The following is a 22,253-nucleotide window of genomic DNA, read 5'->3' as shown; positions in this document are numbered from 1 at the left end:
TACTGAGGGTGACCAGCTCTACAGCCTCATCCTCTTGATCTTTTAAATTCTAAATTTAATGGCATCAATGCCCCATATATAGTAGTAATCTCATCAAGATATAAGATGATTTGGGAGGCCAAAACCGAACACACACACGTACATACGAACATTAAATCCGGGAAATTTCCGTCCAATTTTTTGGGTTGTTCAGGTGTCAAAAGACAAACTTCAGTGAAAACCACGTATGCCCAAATTGGACAGATTACAATACTTTCGCTTTTTAGTTATAGCTCTGCTAAATAGCGCTATCTAGATGGAAAAGGAAAAAGGAAAAAAAGAATTAAAAACATTTATCTCACTGGTATTTTAAAAATACTGCTCAGGGAAAAATACATAAAACAGAAATGGTAAAAACTGGATGGTAAATTAAAATCTGTAAAAATCGTTTAATTAGAACTATTTTTATTTAATTTTAAAATCAAAAAGATGTAAGCCGATACATTTTGGAATTTTATCGTGTACAGTACTTTTAATTAAACTGTAACGATCAAAATAGATCGATAGTAAGGAAATAGAGATTAACTTTATATTTGATTGGAATTTCATTTTGGTTCTACGAAATTAAACAGTTGTTATATATTTTTAAAAATACATAATAAGAGATAATACAACTAGTTTAACAGTTTAACGCTTTCAACCAAAAAAATTATACTTTAAGACAACACACAAAAGAAAAACGATTAGTTGGACTTCCCAATTCTTAGTTAACACAGAATGAAAAATATTTAAACCAAAACTTACTGCAGTTTCGTAAGTTAACGAATCATGCAAGGAACTTTGGTCTTAGGAAACACCTGAGCAGGATTAGTTGAACCAAGTATCTTTTATTTAAACTCCGGTGAAACTGAATACGAGACATTTTACCGCTGTTATTTAAATGTTTAACAAGAATCGTACATGGTGATTTAAACTAATTTTAGGATGCCTAATTCAAAGGTGTTATCAGAATTTGTGTAATACGGCACATTTTTATTGATACATACGATTTATTTACCTACCATTAAATGCATAATCACTGTGAATTCAATATTTAAAAAAATATTATTTACGTGTATTCATTTAAAATTTGTTTAAATCAACTAAATTTTTTATTATTCAAACACAAACAAATTTAAATATATTAATACAATTTTAAAATAACATTTTTCAAAAGTCTAAATCGATGTAAATGTCTTTAAAATAACGTTTTTAACAGTTTAATTTATTGGAATTGTCTTACCTTTAATTTTTAAAATATGTTGACAAACTTTTTTGCTGGTGCGATGTTTGATAAGTTTCTCTAAACAAAAACCAACAATAGTCACCCATAATTCCAGGATCCCATCTTCCTTGGTACAGATGTTCCATGGTCAGAATATCCTAATGGAAACGCTCTTCTTACCCATCGCTGACAATTTGGAATGGATGGCTGTTTATCACTGTTAGGCAATAAAACTGTTTTCATGCTAACTAGAAGAGTTAATAAAAAGACGCCATTCTTCAGGAATAAGCTGAATTCCAAGCTCTTTCATCAGGCCATCGTCGTCAGTACAACACAACGAATTTTTCATAGTAAATACTTGAAACCTCTACATCACCTGTTTCATTTTCAGATTGTTCTTCTAGCAATGTCGGATTAGATGGTGGTACAGACAGGTAACTCCTCTCCTTATGGTACCGGCTTTAGAGCTGAGGATACATCTGCATATTTTATGAACCGACTACCAGTCGGTAAACAGAACCACCCTCTTTCTTAAGTTGAACTCCGAGGAATTCGTTTTAGCAGTCTGAAACATTTATCGACTACCATAACCCAAGAAATTCGACATATCAACAAAGACAGTCTCCTAGTAGGAATGCAAAAACTGTCAGGCTCTAACCGAATATGCAGTAAAATGGTGGGGGGGGGGGCATTAGATAAAGGCCTGTAATTTTGTATACAGATAAATTTTCTTTGAATTTATCAACTGAACATTATTTTTGAAACTATCTAGTAGAAAGTCTACGTAGGCCTTTTTAAAAGTAATGATAATCTGCTTAATATACTAGCAGTAAAAAAAATTACTTTTATTTATTCAGAAAATATTCCAAAATACTTTGGGACTACATACGATAGTATCGACTTTGAAGTTAAGGAATGAGAAAAACGTATTAAAGACTGTTGCGATTAAAAACTAATATCGCTTTTAAATAGCTATATTAATTTGTTTTGACTACTCAACTTTCTAAAGATTTAGCAACAAAAACAAGTACAAATAATAGTAAATCAAATTCAAAATCAATTTCAAATAATATTAAATCTATACATGGTAAGACGAAGTCGTGTTTATTCAGCCTTCTGATTATACGACCTAAAGCGCATCAGATAAGGTTTCTTAATAAAGCGCGAATCGAACAACTTATATCGTAAAATTATATTTTATTTAACGACACCCACGTAAAAGAAGAATATATCTTTAAAATATAACCATCGTATAACTAGTATATAATCATTCTAAAAACGTCTCCAACCCAACATCTTGATTAATATAAATAATGACCTTTCAATCCTTAATAGAATAAAAAAAATTTATCCATCAAAAGTTTACCGATACTTTTTTATCACGTAAAAAAAATTGAACGTTTAAAATACATAATTCAATTCAATGGCTAATTTAAAAAACTAACTTTCACTTTTTTCGAATCTAAATTATTAATTAGTAACATATAGTAGAGATTTAATGATAGATTATGTGAAAGATGTATATTAACACACTTGTATTATAATTATAACTTGGAGTAAATTTAATTTTAAATATTTCTATTATTTTAAAAATAACAATGATCTTATCCAACGATAAATCTAAAATGATGGAAATAATTCAGTCGATGAATTATGTCTTCATCGTATAGACTTCTTTTAATTATAAAAGAAATGGTTTATAATACTTTCTTTTAAATACTATTTTGTAAACTGCAAGTAAGTGAAATTAAAAACGAACTTTTATCGGAATTTCAATCAAAAACTTGTGAGAAAGTACGCGTAATTAAATGATTTTTGATAAATATCTACGCTTATATAATAATTATGTTGATTTTTATGATTGAATCATGAAATATTAATTATATAAAATTATATATGTATTAATTTTTAATTTAAATACTTTATTCGTAATAGGAGATTTTCTTCCTCATAACAAAATATTAGCAAATATACATAAAAAAACCGTACTGATTATATACTGGTTTTTATATACATAAAAGTGTCAGATAAACTTACACATTCGGTTGAGGTCTCATTTCATAGAAAACCACATCAAGTTTGTCATGCAACATTCATTTTGATTCGATATGGCTTATATTTGTAATGCGACATACATCCCATCTGAATTCGATTTCATTCCCGAATATAGCTAGCAAGTCGGGCGGTAATTCTGCAGCTACGGATTTAATTCGAACTCTTAGCTCAACAAGATCAGCAGGCAAAGGTAGTACACAAACCCGATCTTCAACGAAACCCAAGAAGAAAAGATCTAGCAGGATCAAATCTGGGGAACGAGGTGGCCATGCAATTGGACCTTCACAACCAATGTACTGATCTAGGAATCGAGTATCAAGAACATCTCGGACTTTTAGGCCGATGCTGATAGACTTTTATGTTGCTGATAGTAATTACTATCAGCAATAATGACCACATTATCTTCTAACTGAGGAATTAGAAAATTTTGAAGTATGTTGGATAAACTATACCATTTTCGGCTGTCACCTGGAAAAAGAACGGGCCGTAAAATCTTTGTTTGCTTATAGCACAAGAAATTGACCTTAGGGCTATTACGAAGGTACTACAAAGTTTCATGAGTGTTTTCGCTACCCCATATTCGGCAAATAGGGGGCAAGATGTTCACTTTGTCACTGATGTGAAAAATTGATTCATGACTAAAAATTACATTATCAGTAAATATATCGTTTTCTGCAAATCTAACCAACATTTCCACCCGAAACTGCAGCCGAGCAACGTTTTCGTCATCTGTTATGTGTTGAAATATGAATAGTTTTATGGCCTCAAGTGCAATCGTTCACGTAATATGCGCCAAACACTAGTTTGGTGAATGTCAGGCCTCACGTGACGCACGTCGAGTTGATTCCCTCAGACTACGTACAAAGCTTTATCCGAGTTTTCCACAACCTATTCAAGGACGCGTGAGCTTCCTGGTGATTTTATATGTTTAACAGAACAACCTGTTTCAACGAAGGTTTGATACTAAGAGTAAAATGTACGTCTACTATAAGGCTTTCTCCCGTATTCAATATGAAAATTACGTTGAATTAACAGTTACTGACTGTTAGTCATGAAACCAAAAAGCACAGCGAACACGTTCCGCACCAGTAAATGCATCCATTTTTGACAGCGCTGATGGCCAAATTCGCAATAATAATGAACTACATGAGTTAAAACTTGATGTGTTTTGCCGTGAAATGAAACCGAACCTGTAAGTTGCATAAATAGATTTTCATATGCTTTTAAATTTATGAAGTCCTTTTTGAATCTCCCGTGTTATGAGTAAAACAAACTAGGTGCGGGTAAAGCAGTCATAAATTAACGAATTTTTAAGCATTGGTGTATATAACAGTATGTAATGTTCTTTTTAATATAGTTCAAAAGTAGGTCAATATGTAGAAAAATTGAAACCATTCTCCATCAGACCAGACAATACAACAATTTCGGGTAATACAGTACAATATTTTCCCAAACAAGAAAAAGCTATTACTTTGTAAAATAAAATTAAAAGAGCTTTCCTTTTAAGAAGAAATATTACTCTATTGAGTAGTTTTTATTTTTTTACATCATTAATTAACTGGTCTGATGCTTTTAAGTTTTAATACAAAACATTTACTACATGATACATCCTTAACTATCTATCTAATATATGCTAATTATTGTTTTCCTCCACACTTTTTATATTCTATGCTTTCCTCTATCACCATAATAATCAAATCTGGTTGTGTTAACATATAACCCACCAACATAGTTCATCTACAAGATTATACCATAAATTTATTTGCTTTCATATTCCTCTAAAGACCACCTAATTTCAAATTTTATCAGCCCACGTAATTTTTAACCTTTTTCAATAACATCATATACAGGATTCTATTTTCTTTTTTTTTATTGCCTGTGTTTCACTACCATTAATTACTACGCTCATTCAAGTACTTGTAAGAATTTGATACTGGCATATTTGTTTTCTGCATGAAAGTACGCTGCGTAATCAAATTTTTCCATTTTTGTTATTTTTCCTCGTGTCATAATATTTAATTGCCCATTATCCTCCTTTTTATAAAAAAAATGCGGGCCTAAGGCCTGCCGCGAAAATGTTATCCGGTTTCATTATATATGGTTCTGTTAAATTTTTTTGCCAGTTGTAACTAAATAATGTTCATGAATTTAACGAACTAATAACAACAAAATCTTTTACGAAATATTGATAACTGGGAGTTAGCTTGCGGAAACCGTCTTCTTCGTTTATTGTTGTGTGTGTTCGTGTGAGGTTGTGTCAGTCTCCGGGCCATCTGCTGCTATTGGCGCAGGGCGTACCACGCACGTGGTGCGCCGGACGGCTGCACGCAACCGACTCTCTCTCCCGCTTCCTGTGCACTCTTAGTCTTTCTTTCCCACAGTCTGTTGTAACGTTCTTTTAAATAATTCATTACATAAAGAATTCTTAATTTTTTTAATCACATGAAGCTCTTCATTCAAAAGGAAGCGGTAGACAGTCGGCTGCGCGCATCCGTCCAGAGCACCACGTGGTCCGCTCTGCATCAATAGCAGGTAAAATAAAAATGTGAGCACATACCACAAACCAAGGCAACATCATTTTTTACTAGATAGATGCTTTAATCTAATTTATTTATATAATTAAGTTTTTGCCCAATAATAAATACATAGTAATTAGTATTCTTATAATATATTTTTGGTTTCTCCCTAAAAAAAAATAATTCGTAACCATTACTCTTTTTTCTCCTTGGATATAAACCCCTCTCAATTTTTTTCATGTATATGTACATACAAATATATAAATGTTTCTTTTGTGTACGATTACAAAGGCATTGTGGTTAAGCTACAAAATTACTATCCTAATCTCACTCCTTTTTCAATCAAAGTTTTTTTTCTGTTTTTTTTTTTTCTATTCTTGTAATTAAAATCTCGTTTGTTAAATTATAAATAACTCATCCTCTTCTATAACTAATTTCAAATTTCGTTTTAAATTATCAAATTCTTTCTCTAAACTACAAGCGTCGTGTAACAGGTTTATGTTTTATTCTTTATTAGTCTGCATTTTGTATTTAATCTGACAGCCAGAATTACCTCTCTCATAGGCAAATTGAAATAAAAATTTGAGATGATACTCAACAAAACAAATAAATATCTCATACTTTCACATCTTCGTTCGTTTTATTAACAATTTTCATCAGCGTCTTTCAATTTTTATGTACTTATTTCATTTATTTAGTACTTTTACATGTTTTGTTTAATATTATTTAAATATTTATAACAATTTTATTTATTAATATGAACTTTAAACCTGTAATTTATTTATTATGACGTTGCTCTCTGAACAATTTTTTTTAAATTATTAACATAGGTTTTTACTTTTCTTTAGATATAAAATTATTCATGAGAAAATAATTTTGAAAAGTTTTTATCAGATAAAAATGCCTGACAAGAAATTACAACTCAGGACCTTCACAATGAAAGGATAAACGGTACCACATCGTGACTGGTAGTGTAGTTACACGACATGATAAATACAATTTTTTTTTAATGACCTGATGTTAATTAAATCATGCACGAGGTCATCCTATACAATTATTATATTTAATTTAATTACAGAAATATTTGTAGTGTCATCGACAGAACGTCAATTTTTTTCTTTTTTTTTTGTATACGTCCAGTTACTCTACTGACTGAATTACAGAGATGATTCAGAACTAAAAAAATGTGGTAAAAATATTACAGAATAAGCTATAAAATTGGCTAATAAAATGTTACCAGCTAAACTAAGTACTAGCTAATATGGACTTCAATTTTCCTGGAAATACACAAACCGGTAAATTATTAAATAAAATAAATTAAGTAATCCACATATAGTTGTTCGTTTAAAATAAGAATTTTGATAGAACTGATAAAAAAATGTTATAGTATTAAACAGTAAAGTAGGAATAAAATGTATATTTATTCCTGCTGATTTCGCCGTGAATAAGAAGTATAGAATAACCTACATAAACAAGTGTAATGCTATTAGCATTCATACAATATTGCAGGCGTTATAGATTAACATTATTATGGTATAGTACAATACTTTTAAAAAAAATTTATGCAACCATATCAACTGACAGCTTCTAAAACAAATATGTTATTATTTTATAATTATTAGTGTACTCTTCTGTATTATTCCTATATTAATATACTGCGCGGCAATTTTTCGGGAGATAATTCTAAAGCCAAAAATACAAGCCCAGAAATCGGTTCTTTAGCGAGTTTTGGCTTGCGAAAGAAACATTTAGCTCTGCTTCCCGTTTCCTCTATGAAATTGTGACTGTGACTTGTAGGAATCTCATGGGGAATTTCTTCTGCCCGAGTGTGAGTCTTTCGATAATTTACAATTCCATTTCTTGTAAAACAGGATTCAACAGTAATTAGAATATTCTAATATAATCGAGATGATCTTCAAATTTTCTAATTAAACATCGACATACTTTCCATCCGTTAATCAAAATCAGGTGGATATAATTCTTGTACACTTGTTTAATGGAATGGGTATAATTTTTACTCCCGTACGTTCGTCACACACAACTGCGAAACGTGAAAGCGAAGTGACAACCTTCTGGTGCTTGACATGGAAGATAATTGTACCGTATTCAAAATTGCTTCTTCAGCGTTGGCATTTCCCACAAAACGTTAACGACCAGCATCAAATAGTTGTAGTTTATGCATACCTATTTCTCAAACTCGGCTTTTCAAAGCTTCAAATGTTTTACGATCCGGTACTTTTCGACATGGATAATTTTCTCGGTATTCAATCAATCCATTTTTATTTAAATGAAAATTATGGTAAGAAAGCATAACCAAAAAGCATAAGTTTACCGTAAATTAACATGGCCGAGAATTCTCCAAATAAAAACAAATTTGCCTATCACCCATTGCGAATGACTGACCGAACAAAAACAGAAAAAACATCGCTCAAATGAATATTCAAATGCTAGACACTAAACTTAATTGCTGATCACCTGTTATTGCCAATCTATCAAAAAAGTAAACATTTTTAATGCATTTTAGAGGGCTGGCTTTCAAATTTATTATTATAACTTTTGGCATTTGTATTTAACTTTTTCAATTTAAAATCATATCACTTTTCCGATCTAATTTGTGTGTTTTGTTTCTAATTAAAGTTGAACTTCTCCAATTTGTGTTTAATTTTCATAGACATTATTTACATTAACTTTCTTAGAAATGAATTCTCTACAAGGTTAATTAGAAATTTTTATTTGTTTATTGGAAAATTACCTAAAAATGTGTATTTTCCAAGAAAGCCTTTTTCATTTTTTTCCCGTATTTGTTAAAACCCAAGTGAGATAGAGGTCTGGGGCTACAGTTATTCAATTTCTTAGATCAAAAACAATAAGAATGCATCAAATTTACCTCTCGATTTGTAGCACAAGAACTTTAGTGCGATTTAATTTAACAGAGGGAGGAGAAAGCAGGGCTGTTACGCGAGACAAAACTCGCTAACGAACCGTTTTGTGAGCTATATTTATATGAAATTTTTTCTTATTTTGGGTATAGAATCATCTTCCAACAGATCTCCGTGCAATTAGGAATACTATGATATATATCATAGTATAAATATACTACGAAAAGTAATAATTTTAGTATCGGCTTTTGCCAATTATATATTTAATCAATAAAACTTAATAGAAATTACAAACGTGCAGGTAGGGATTTTAACAGTATTAACCAACAATAAAAAATTCAACCCTGTAACTTTTGAACTTTATGATAGAAAATGATATCTACCAGTCTGAGAATTTTTCTCTATTAGGTTTATTAGTACAATTTAAAAATCACTAATCCGAATTTAATTAAAATTAATTTTTTTGGTAAACTTGATTCTGATAAAGACTAATAAAATACATAAATTAAAAGAAAATACAAGTCAAACGCCTTAACGACCTTAACATGTAACTTTTTTCTATAATTTCCTTGTTTTCTTTTATATTCGATCAAAATCTATAAAGAAAAAACAATAAAAGTGTATACAATTTAAAACAATATTTGTTTAAATTTTTTTCTATTTATTATTTTTTTAAATAAAAAAATTTAAATTTTATTTTCAAAATACTGTAAAATGTTTTATATGAATTTAAGGCGTGGCAGGTCTAATAAGAAGAATGAAAAACCCATAGGATGTATACAATAAAAAAAAGAAATACAAAATAAACGGGAAATTAGTCATACATACAGAATAAATAAGTAAATTATTTAAAGAACGGAGAAAGTACGAATAAAACAAGGTGTATGACGAAATACGTATTTAAGGTGCGGCATTATTTGAAAAAAGAAGAAAACATTTGTACCATTGACACTGGCTAAACTGACCACCTGTGGCCTTGTCATTTGTCGATATTGTTAACTTACTATCAGTGAAAAACAATTAATTTCCTTCGACCGTTTTATATAAAGTAATATCCTAAAATTCTTTTAGAAAATTACATTTTTTTTTAAAAGTAACAAAAAATTACCAAAGTTAAATGCTGAGAAAAGTGAATAAAAACATAAAAATCTAAAATGATTACAAAATAATGGAATAGTATTAATTACTATCAGCCATGTTACATCTTTGACGTTATAAGTAAAATTTAATAATTTGCTTCATAATAAAGGAAAAAATCAAGAAGTTTTATTTCATTTCGCCATACTACTCAGTTTCCCACAGAGTTTTATTTCATTACTGGAATTTTTATAGCAAAAAACCCCTAAGGAAAAATACTTTTTTCACTACATTTTGATTAAATACAACTTTACAAGGAAATAAAAAAAGTAATATTTTCATATGATAGAAAGAATAAACTACACGTTAACAAATAACTTTTAATAATAAAATTTAATTTTAGGATTATTATATTATTTTATGACAATTTTTTATTATTCTATATCTAACGAAGCTTTGTTTTTTTTTTTTTTAATTTTAAATTATAAAGAAAAGATTACCAAATGTTAAACGTTCAATATTAACACTTTGAGTGCCACGTGAGTCCAACGTGGATTCACAGAGTTACAGATCTAATGGCCGCGTGAGTCGAATGTGTCACCACATGTTAGGTTTAGTTATAGGGCCGTGTAACTCCGCGCTTTGGTTTCATGCTTCCTATTAAAACACATGACAAGTGAAAGAGCATGGCCAGTATGTCATGAAACTGTTATTGGCCTGTTGATAGTGAGTCCACACTGGTGTCACGTGGCAATTACTGTATGATAAATGTAATGAAATAATGCAGAATATCAGTGTTACAATATGATGTTATTTTTATTGACAAAAACTATACAAAAGCAACTGCAGAAAATCTGCTTGAAAATAAAATATAGATAATAAAATTTCAACTTGAAAATAAAAAAAAATTAACTTTTCAGACCAAATATTTATGTACACCAAAATAAACAGTCCAAACAAAAGTGTTTTTCACACACCACACATTTATATTTGGTTTGAGTAGTTTTTCGCGTGGCAATCTTCCTGTCTTCGGCCTTTGACTTTTTTTCATAACATTAATGACATCGACTTCTTCTTTGTCTGCCAACATCGACAAGGCGGTGAGGTTGGTCTGCTGGTGTCGGAGGAGGAGGAACGGCACTAACGTTGATTCCTGTCAGTTCTTCGACTAATTCTTCTTTTAATGCGATGATTTGCATGTTTCCATTTGTAAGCAGATTGCAACAGTATTGGTTCCAAGGAGCAATTCTACAGCAAGTTTTCTGTACCACTTCACTCCACGTCTCAGAGGTGAGCAATAACTCTTGATTTGGTTTTTTTTTCTCAGAATCTGTTAAATCTCTTTATATACTGTAATTTTTTGAAATTTTTTTCACAAGAGGGTAGCATAAGACTATGAAGGGAGGCAATCAGATACCGACATATTTTCGCGGAGCGCTAATCAACCGCGGATCATTGTGATGGGAAAAGGTTTTAACTGTTACTGGCCGCGTGAAACCAGCCAATGCGTCACCACACAAAAAAACAATCGCTGAAAACGTATTTTTTACACAAATGAGTGACAGTTATTACTAATACATTTTTTTTGTGAAAACAAAATTTAATCACTATTTTTTTTTTTAATTACTTCTATATAAGAAGTAAAAGAAAATATTTTGATCGCGAAAAATGTTGGTTTTTAGAATTTGACGGAAATATCCATTTTGACCATCCCTGAATCCATTTTCACTAGTTTTGGTTCATGACGTCCGTACATATGTAACTCGAATAACTCAAAAACGATTAGCCGAAATATAATGCCGAAATTTTGGATTTAGAACTGGTTTAATATCCAAAAAAAATCCAAGAGAATATGGATTTTGGACGTTTTCTTAACTGAAGAAATAAGCTCTCGCTGTGAGCTTTTCAACGATATATCATAAGCTGCACTTATTTTCTTTGGTTCCAGAGTTATAGGCAAATGAAAGTTTAGTTAATGAAATATTTCGATCTTAGAAGGGAAATCATATCGGTTAAAATCAGACTTATCTCCTTTTTTTTAATTTAAATATATTGATTTATTAATAATTATCAACCTCTGATTGTAAAAAAGTTTTAAAATAAATAATAATTCAATAATAACAATAAGAAAAAAAGAAATATGAAAAAAAATATCAGAAGTTATTATTGAAATAAAATTTTATGTACTTTTCATTGAAAAAAATGTGTGTATATATATAATTTAATAGGCATACAAGTAAGTTATGTGGTATCCAGATAATTTTTTTTTTTTTATTTAAATTTGGTTAGGTTGCATAATGATAAAAATATTAAAACGCTTCATCTACGGCCCTGAGGCAAGCAGTTAAACCAATTACATTTTACGGTTATCTTACAAACATGTACAAGTATAAATAAAAAATAAATAAAAAAGAAAAGTCAATTTTTTTTTTGTTATGATTGAACGGGTATAAACATCTATTACCCCGGTGGAAATTGGTAGCGTACGTAAAGATGCCATGCCTGACCGGTATCCGAACCCGGGGCTTCCACACGAAATGCTGAGATGCTACCTACTCAGCCACTGAGGCGGTAAGAAAAGTCAAAAGTAAAATAAATTTTTGAAATTTTTTTTTGTAATTTATTTTTCATGTTAATGTAAATTTTCCAATTACTTTTCTTGAAATTATACGTAAAAATGATTTGAAATCATAACTGTATAGTGCGTTATACATAACATTATAGCAATGAAAGTTGAAAATAAATAAAAAATATTTTTCAATCGTTTAAAAAAACAAATTTTTCGTTTCAGAAAACATTTTCCTTTCCCTTCCCTTACCCGAATTCCTTTCCCGAAAACTTACTTCATTTATAGAAATTATTTATTTTACAATCACGAAACTCATAGGAAACGGTCTTTAGGTAAGAAGGATAAGTTTTATTAAACCTAAGCTACCCAAGAGAAAAACCTGTACAGGCAAAATAAGAAACTCCTTCATAACGGTTTTTAAATCAGGTAAAAATATTCTACGAAGAAACGGGAAATTCAAACTACGAAACAATTCTCGGTGAAAACACAAGCAAATAATTACGTAAGAAAACAAAAAAAATAAATAAGTAGATCAAATACAACAAAAAGGGATTATTCTAAAATTAAGTAGGTTTTTTTTGGGTACGGGAAAGACAGAAATTCCCAATTTCGTACAATCTGATTATTCCACAAAGCTAGAAGTATCCTATAAGTTGATTGTTAATTGACATAAGAATTAAAATGCCAACGGCCTCAAAAAAGCATTTAATACACCGGTTTTCACAAATAAATTTATTTTAAATTTTAAATTATTACAGTACAACTTTATTTTGTTTTACCGGATGATTTCGTCACATAAACTCAAAGGTTTCCAGGGGATATGGAAATGAAATTTTGTAACGTATGAAAACCATACCATGCCTGACCAGGATTCGAAACCGGGACGTCCCGTTGAAAGGCCAAGATACTACCACTCCACCACAGGGTATTATATTTCGTTGTATTATTAAAATAAAGTTATTCAATATACCTAGTGGCCAGAGGACTTCCGCAATACAATAATTGTACCCATAGAAAAGAAATACAAAGAAGTGTGAAGAACATAGAACGATTAGCCTAATATCGCGTCCAACTAAGGTACTATTAAGGGTTCTAAATACGAGGATAAATAATAAATTGGATGGCAGTGTAGAGGAAGAACAGTATGGGTTTAGAAGAAGTGTTGGTACAAGGGACGTTGCAGTGCTGCTAAGAGTAACAGGTGAGAGATACATGGAAAAGAGGCGGAGACACCTAGAAAAGGCGTTTGACAGAGTTAGATAGGATAAATTACTACTAATTTTGGAAAATAAGGGAGTTGACTGGAAAGAGAGGCGGTTAATGAAGGAGTGGTACTACAAAAAAACAATAAAAGTGAAAGTAGGAGATAAAATGGCCGGAAGAATAGGAATTGGAAGGGGAGTGACGCAGGGATGCTGCACGTCACCAACACTGTTTAGTATATATCTGGAAGAAATAATTAATGCTGTCGTAATGGAAAAAGAGAAATAAGATCGGGGAAGAAAAATAGAATGTATACATTTTGCTGATGACATTGCGGTACTGGCGAAGAGTCCAAATAAACTAAATGAAATGCGTGGTTACTAAAATGAAGCTTGCAAAAGCCAGAGTATGAGCATCGTGAATACCAGTTTTCTTTGGTGGTTGGGTTTCAATTAACCATACATCTCAGGAATGATCGACCAGAAACTGTACAAGACTACATTTACAATTATACATGTCATCTTCTGAAGTAATGACTTTACTTCAGAAGATGTAAAGTCAGTGGTTCCGGAGGCTAAAAAAAAAAAGAAAAAGGGTGAGAGAGTATGAAAATCAACAAAATAAAGACATAATATATTAGGTGGAAAAGAGGAGAGAATTAAGATAGGAAATGAAGTTTTAAAGCAGGTGAAAAAATGTCAATACTTAAGGAGATTTATAACTGACGACCTGACTTGCACAGTAGGAATTAAAACAAGAATACTAAGCAGGCGATTAATAAGAAGGGAAAACTGCTATGTATAAAGTTAAACTTAGCGTTAAGAAAGAGATTAATGAAATCTTTTATTCGGAATATGATGCTCTATGGAGCTGAAACGTGGACGATGAGAAAGGCAGACGGTAAACGAATTGAGGCTTTGAGACGTGGGTGTGTCGCAAATGAAAAATTCCGGATCGGATGGGAAGACCGTATAGCAAATGAAGAAGAAGTAACGAGAATCAGAAAGAACAGGAAAATACTAAATGTGACTGAATACAGAAAAAGGAACTGGCTAGGACATTGAATGAGAAAGTGTTTATTAAATGCGATAGAAGGTTTAATGAATGGAAGGAAGAGATTTCAAATGATGGATGGGCTTATGGAAAAGGGAAAATATGCGGAAACAAAGAGGTTAGCATAAGATAGAACAAGGTGGAGAGCAGCAGCCGTGACAAAACCTGCCTTAATGGTAGAACAATATGAATGAAAGTATACCAAAGTTAAACAATGCTGACCGCAATTTCACTATAGCTTATTGATGTTTATTAGTGACTTATAACCAGTATAGACAATGTCACTTGAAATTAATACACAAAGTTAACGCGGTTCAGTAGTCGCGAATTAATGGAAATTATAATTTTTATATTGGATTTTCAAAATAAAATTCGGTTGAATAGTTTCAGGAATATAAAATGAACTGTGTTATTAACAAGCGTATAGAAATTACTTTTTATATGTTTAATATCATAATACTAAGACTAACCTGTTGATTTTTTAATTTAAAAGTATATAATGCATTATAAAAATAAAAACCAACATAAAATCAAAAATCGAATGAATTGAGTTCGAGTTAATCTTCTTTTGAAATTTTACATTTTTAAATTCCAGTCAGATGTAGTCTACAGATTTTGAAATAAATTTCACTAGTTATTTTTAGTATGTAAAAGAGAAATTCATAAAAGATGAGCTATAATATTATGGTAAGTATAACATAAACTCTTTTTCTCTATCTTCTTTCCGGAGAATTGTTCAATAAAATCTATTCATATTAAAACAAGGGGAATCCTTTTCTATGTTAATCTAAAATGCTATTCAACAGATGCTATACCAATTTATGCTAAATAAAAATGTATTATAAACAATAAAAAAAATATACACATAAATAACTAAAAATGAGGAAAAAACTCTGGAAAATATTTGATAAACAACAATGAACAAGAATCGAATAAAAAAAAAATTAAAAAATCCTACTAAAAATCAGGGTGTTAAAAATGTATACATACATTAATCGAACAAATAAGTTGTATTTGTTTAAGCAAAAAAATAAACAATTTTATTTATTTGTTTGAAAAAACAAAAATTTCGAAATTTGTTTGAGCAATCAAATAACCTGTTTACCAAATGATAAATTGTTTTCTTGTTCCATCAAAATAGATATCACCAACAAGAATATTTTATGTATACACCTAAAAATTACTTTCAATAAAACGTATTTTTGGAAAAAAAATTTTAATTGTTGGTGCTAATACATAAAATATTCTTTACAGTATTCAAAAAAAAAGTTTTAGTATTAAACTTGTTTTTCAAAATGCAAATTAAAAAATCTAAAAAAAATCAATCAAAAAGAACTATGAAAGTCCCAATACAAAAAACCTGAACTATTTTTGCTCTGTTAAAACTGTAAAGAGTAATAGCGAACTGTACTAGGGTGTCCATAATCTTTCCATGAATAAAAAATCTTATCTGGACAACACGTAACTTCCTTGTACGTCTATTAAATTACATTTGTTTTTAAATGAAAAGTACATACAATTTTATTTCATTAAAAACTTCTGATATATTTTCATAATTGTTTTTTTATTGTTATTATTGAATTATTATTCATCGTAAAAATCTTTTTACCATGAGAGGTTAATAATTATTAATTAATAAATATATTTAAATTAAAAAAATGTTTTAATTTACTAAGCTAAAACTTATAAATTACTACGCTAAAAGTTTTAATTTACTAGATAATAGTCGCAAACGTCTTACAAACATAACGTTACTTCTTATTGACGTACGAATTAATTTTATTCTTGACGACCGACTGTTACAAACATAACAGTTTAATTTTAAAAACGATTATTGATTTGACTTTACTTTAACATCCTTGAAAATCCCTGAAGATGGAGTAACAGCTCCGAAAGTACTAGGATTTACACTATTTAAATTGTTAGTAAGTGGAAATTTAATTTATACAAAAAAAGTTAGAAAAAAAAAAGGAGATGAAGTCTCATTAGAACCGATGTGCCTTCCCCTAATATCCAAATATACAATTAATTAAACTTTTATTTGGCTATAACTTTGAAACCAATGAAAATAAGTACCACTTAAAATGAATCGTTGAAAAGTTCTCAATGAGGACTTATTACTGCAGTTAAGAAAAAGTCCAAATTCAAATTCTTTTGGATTTTGGGCTTTTTTGGGGCTTTTTTTTAGTTAAGCGAGAAACATAAGTACAGACGTCACGCCGAAACTAGTCAAAATGGATTCAGGGATGGTCAAAATGGATACTTCCTTTCAAATCTGGATACCGAAATTTTTCGCGATCACAATACTTCCTTTACTTCGTACAAGGAAGTAAAAAACTATTACAGTTACACCTGCGTGTTTTGTGGAAAAAGAGAGAAAGACAGAAAGAAAGGGAATACAGACGACCAGCAAGATTATACGTATAGCAAGATTATCGTTGCGAGTGGTACGCAAAGTTAAAGGGGAGTGGAAGTGTAGTCGACGTTCCGCGAACAGGGCGGCCATCCGTTAATGAAGACAATGTTGAGGTTGTACAGCAAGCTTTTCTACATCCCTTTCCAACTCTACCCGTCGTGCATCTCCTGAACTACAGATTCCCTGGTCAACAATGCAGAAACGTTTACACAACACACTAAGGTTGCACGCGTATAAAGTTACATCTTGCGATACGCGTATCGCAACATCTGCAGCCAGATCACGGCCCTCATCGTGCTGCCTTTGCGGCTGAGATTTTGCAACGGATTGATAATGACAAAGAGTATCTGCAGTATGCGTATTTATCAGACGAGGCTACTTTCCAAATCTCAGGGAAAGTAAACAAACGTAATATAATAATATGAAGCTCAGAACATTCTTACTTTACCAGGGAAAAAATGAGAGATTCCCCTGAAGTGAATGTATGGTGCGGTGCGGTTTCATGCACAATTTCTCCTTTTTCATTGAGAAATCAACAACGGCTAACATTTACCTAAACATGCTACAACACTTTGCTACACCTTAACTAAATGACTTGCAACCTAGGGTGGGTTTCCAGCAGGATGGCGCATCACCACACTGGAGATTATTAGATCGAAATTCTTCTGAATGATTCATTTCACGGAAGATGGATTGGGAGCGACGGTCCCAATTTCTGGCCACTACTATCACCAGACATAACTCCTTTAGACTTTTTCCTCTGGGGTTTTGTTAAGGACAAAGTCTTTGCAACACCCGTTCTAATTTGGACACATGGAGACGGAGAATAACTGAAACGGTCGCTATTATTACCGAAGAAATTTTGATCAACACATTACGTAAAATTGATTATCGGTTGGACATTCTACAAGCGACAAAGGCGCACATGTTAAAGTTTATTGACATGGTAAAAAAAAACTTGATAATTATTTCTTTATTTTGCCACAAACCGCACATCTGTAACTGTAATAGTTTTTTGATTTAGATTTTTGTAATCGTGAAAATACTTTATAGACACACTCTGTATATTTAAGTATGCTGATTAGCAAAGCGAGTGAAACTAAGCTATACCTTTCAACGAAGGTACTGGTTTTTGAATTGCTGGCTTTGTAATATTTTTATTTTCTATTTTATCTAACATAAAATACACGCACAATCCATGTTAAATCACGCGTTAAATAGGTACATTTACGGATAAAATGCTGTTTATATATATCTACGACAAAAATAACCAAACTATAGAAACAATTTTCAGTAGGGAAACATTTTGAGATTTAGCATTAATTCAAAGACCAAGTGTATTATAATGGGTATAACTGTATGGGTATTACAGATAGATACTACTAAATTGTTGAATATAAATAGAAAATGCTGTAGTTTAATTTTTAGTTTGCCTAAAAGTATTTTTTTTTAACCCCACGGGACTACCGTTAAGTATTGCTTCAGTAGATGAGATGAATTAGTGGTGAACGCGTCTTCCCAAATCAGCTGATTTGGAAGTCGAGAGTTCCAGCGTTCAAGTCCTAGTAAAGCCAGTTATTTTTACACGGATTTGAATACTAGATCGTGGATACCGCCGGTGTTCTTTGGTGGTTGGGTTTCAATTAACCACACATCTCAGGAATGGTCGAACTGAGAATGTACAAGACTACACTTCATTTACACTCATACATATCATCCTCATTCATCCTCTGAAGAATTATCTAAACGGTAGTTACCGGAGGCTAAACAGTAAAGAAAGAAGCAAGAAGATGAGATGAATTGCCATGCATATCCGGGATTCGAAACCGAAACGTCCGGATAAAATTTATTTCGGTTTCGTATTACAACAACTATTTTTATTTAATTGGTAGAGTTAACAGGTCATTATGTTTATGTCAAATAAAATCGGTAAATTCACGGATTAAGCTTGGAAAAGAAATAAAAATGAGATAATTGGGAAAAATCTATATTGAATTTTTACTGGAGCTGAACAGATAAAAGACTGATTCGGGTACAAAATGGAAAAGATAGCATAGAAGTGAGTGGAAACCCAACTGATAGATAACCTCATCACATTTAAAAAATTCTGACCTAACTTAATTTTTGCATTCATCGCTCTTAAAGGGATTTGAAATAAAAAAAATAAAATCAAAATAAAACACAAACTCAGGTGTTATTTCAGTACTTTCCAAAATTTTATCTTACTTATCAAACTATATATCAAGGAGGCCGCGTAAGAAACGCGGCCTCCTTGATATTTTTGGCCACTAATTTCACTCCACCTGTTATATATGCGCACACAAACATTTTTTAATACATTTTTTTTTTATATATGTATATATTGAAATTAATGTAAATGTCATGGGAATGAATAAATATTTAATAGTTCTCTACTGGCTGTTACTATCAACCGAATAAAGGTCTAAGATAAAGAAACTGAATCGCACCATTGTTTTAGTTTAGCTTCTTTCATAATATTTGGCCCATAAACGCCACAAATTTTACTTTTCCATCTAGATATTGCTAAAGCAATAAAAAGAAAAGTACTGAAATCAGTTCAATTTGGGCATATGCGGTTTTCACCAGATCTTGACGTTTTGACACCTAGGGAACTCAAAAAACAAAAAAAAACCGGATGGAAATATTCTGGATATAAATGTTCGTGTGTTTGGTGTCGGCCTCTAAATCACCTTATATCTCCAGAACTACTAGGCCGATTTCGACCAAACTTCGTCAGATTACTTCTATGTATAGGGGCACAGATGCCGTTAATTTTTCAACTTTAAAAGTCAAGGGGGTGAGGATGTACAGCAAGCTCACCCTCGAGATTTCGTCTAATTAAGGTCTAATTTTCCTTAGGCACATTCTTTAACAATTAAAAAGTAACAATATTTTCAAATATATTTTGTAAAATTGCACCCCGACCCAAAAAATACTGTAAACTTTGAAGATTTGTTGTGATCGCTATGATAGTTGTTTTTCATTGTGGTTCTTCTGTTGTCGTCTAATTATCCATATAAATTAATTTTTACTAAATCGAAAGACCCAAACTCACCAAGCGGCAGGTCCGACCAAGAATCATGTATTTTAAACATTTTTCTTCTTTTCCTTTTTTATTGTAATCAATAGAGCATTAAAAGAACATTTTTTTTTAACTTTGATTCCCACTTTGGGGTTCTTGGTCGTGTGAGATATCAATTACTACATTTTCAAGGGAGCTGAAAACGATTTTAATATTTAAAAGTTGTTGAAAGACAAATTTTTTTCTAAATCAGATTTGAAATTTGGGATTTTAACCTCAAGCCAATATTATTATCTTAATTATAACGTGGAATATGTTCTTAATAAATTAATTATATTTTATTTATAAATAGCCGCGTGACGGGGAAGTCCTACAACTGTCAGGTTTGTCAGCTTTCAGGTAGATTTCATAAGAAAGCTGCCTATTGTAATGGGTACCATGATTCGACTTCCGGAAAATTTCGACATACCTTCGCGTTTCACATCCCTCAGACCCCAAAACCACAGTCAGCTCAAAAGTTTATATACATATTTAACTTTCTTGTGGACACAATAACTGCAGTAATTTTGCACCAATCACATTCAAATTGTTTATTAAAACTAACTCGTCCCAAAATCTTGGTAGAGTTCGTTAACGGCCAAAATCGGATCATAGAGGTGGAAATGGGGGGGGGGGCTTTTTCGAAAAACAAAATATCGCTGTAACTAAGTAAAATATCAAATTCGTTAAAGTTCCTACTATTCTTTGGATAAGGGCCTAAATATCTTAACTAAGTAAATTTTTTTCATATCACCAACCATTGGCCTAGGGGGTGGAAAAAATCATACATTCCTTAATAGGCACAGTATCGAATCTGTTTAAAGCGGTCGTTGTCCTCTAAATATTACCTAAAACATTGCTGGAATTGTAAGAAGATGGGGCTTGTCGTATGCTAACATGTGAAACTTTTTTCACATCCAACCATTGTCGTATTGAGTAAATTTGAAGTTTTTCTTAACTTTAAACCGGAAATCTTTTTTATTCCCTACTTAGCACCGGTGATATCTACCTCCGCCTTCCCAGTGCCGAAAGGGATTTTTTCTTATGAATTTCAGTTACAGAATATTTTTTCCATCAAAAATTCGATTACTCCTCATATGTCACGCTTGGAGGGATCACGAATTGTAGTATTTATTATAAATAGATGAATACAAAAATTAACAAGATTAAAAACAGCTCGTATTGATTGAAATATCAGAGCTACGCAAGTTCCAAAAGTTTACATCGCGAATATAGGCGGCAAACTCAAAACGGAACTTACTTTAAAAACACGCCACCCATGTATAATGTTTGAATGCTCTAAAAACTCGGAAAACAATTTAAGGAGCACGCTGATTGTTAAGAAACCTGTAAGCGAGTATAGCTACCAAAGGTAATGCATTCCTGGCAATGAAGAGCTTCTACGTCGTGCTTGAGACAGAGGAAAAACCAATTCAACCCGTTACATGAAATTTTCCACGTACGAAGCTTTAAATCTATACTGTAAAAAAAACCACAAAATGGGAATCTTAAGTAAAAAAATTCGTACAGATATACTCAAAAGTATTTATTGAGATGCTAACAATCAACACAATTATAATAGAGTTAGATAAATTTTATTAACCTTGCCGCCCTTAAAATTCCGTGGTACAGTTTAAAACCCAACATGTCATTTAAAAAATTAAACTATTTATTTCAATTAAACCAAAAATTACGCCCAAAAATTTGAATTTTAAATACGATACTTAAAAATTAAAAAAAAAGACATGACGAATTTTTAATTAAACGACAGTTCTAATGTAGTAATATTAAATAGACATAAACAATTACGAAAAACTATGGTTTCTATTATAAAAAATTAATTAAATCATGTCAAGTACATTATTCATATAATTAATCGTATAATAAATTAAAAAAGGTCATTAAATTAATTAATGACAAAAAATGATGTATTACAATAATTTATGATACCCCAATAGAATGCGTACAACTATAAATTAAAGCATTAAAACACAATAGTACAAAAACGAACGATATAAAGAATGAAAGCAAAAAAATCATTAACAATTAGACAAAATTAAACATTAAGAGAATGTAGAAAGTATAAATCCTATGACCTATAAAGAAGAATGTTGGAGGTTGTAATAAAGTATTATAATAATAATAATATTAATAAATATA

The sequence above is a fragment of the Lycorma delicatula genome, chromosome 10 (genome assembly GCF_047948215.1).
Source record: "Lycorma delicatula isolate Av1 chromosome 10, ASM4794821v1, whole genome shotgun sequence".
NCBI classification, from domain to species: Eukaryota; Metazoa; Arthropoda; class Insecta; order Hemiptera; family Fulgoridae; genus Lycorma; species Lycorma delicatula.
The sequence above is the reverse complement of the archived record's forward strand: the minus strand, read 5'-3'. Positions refer to the sequence as shown.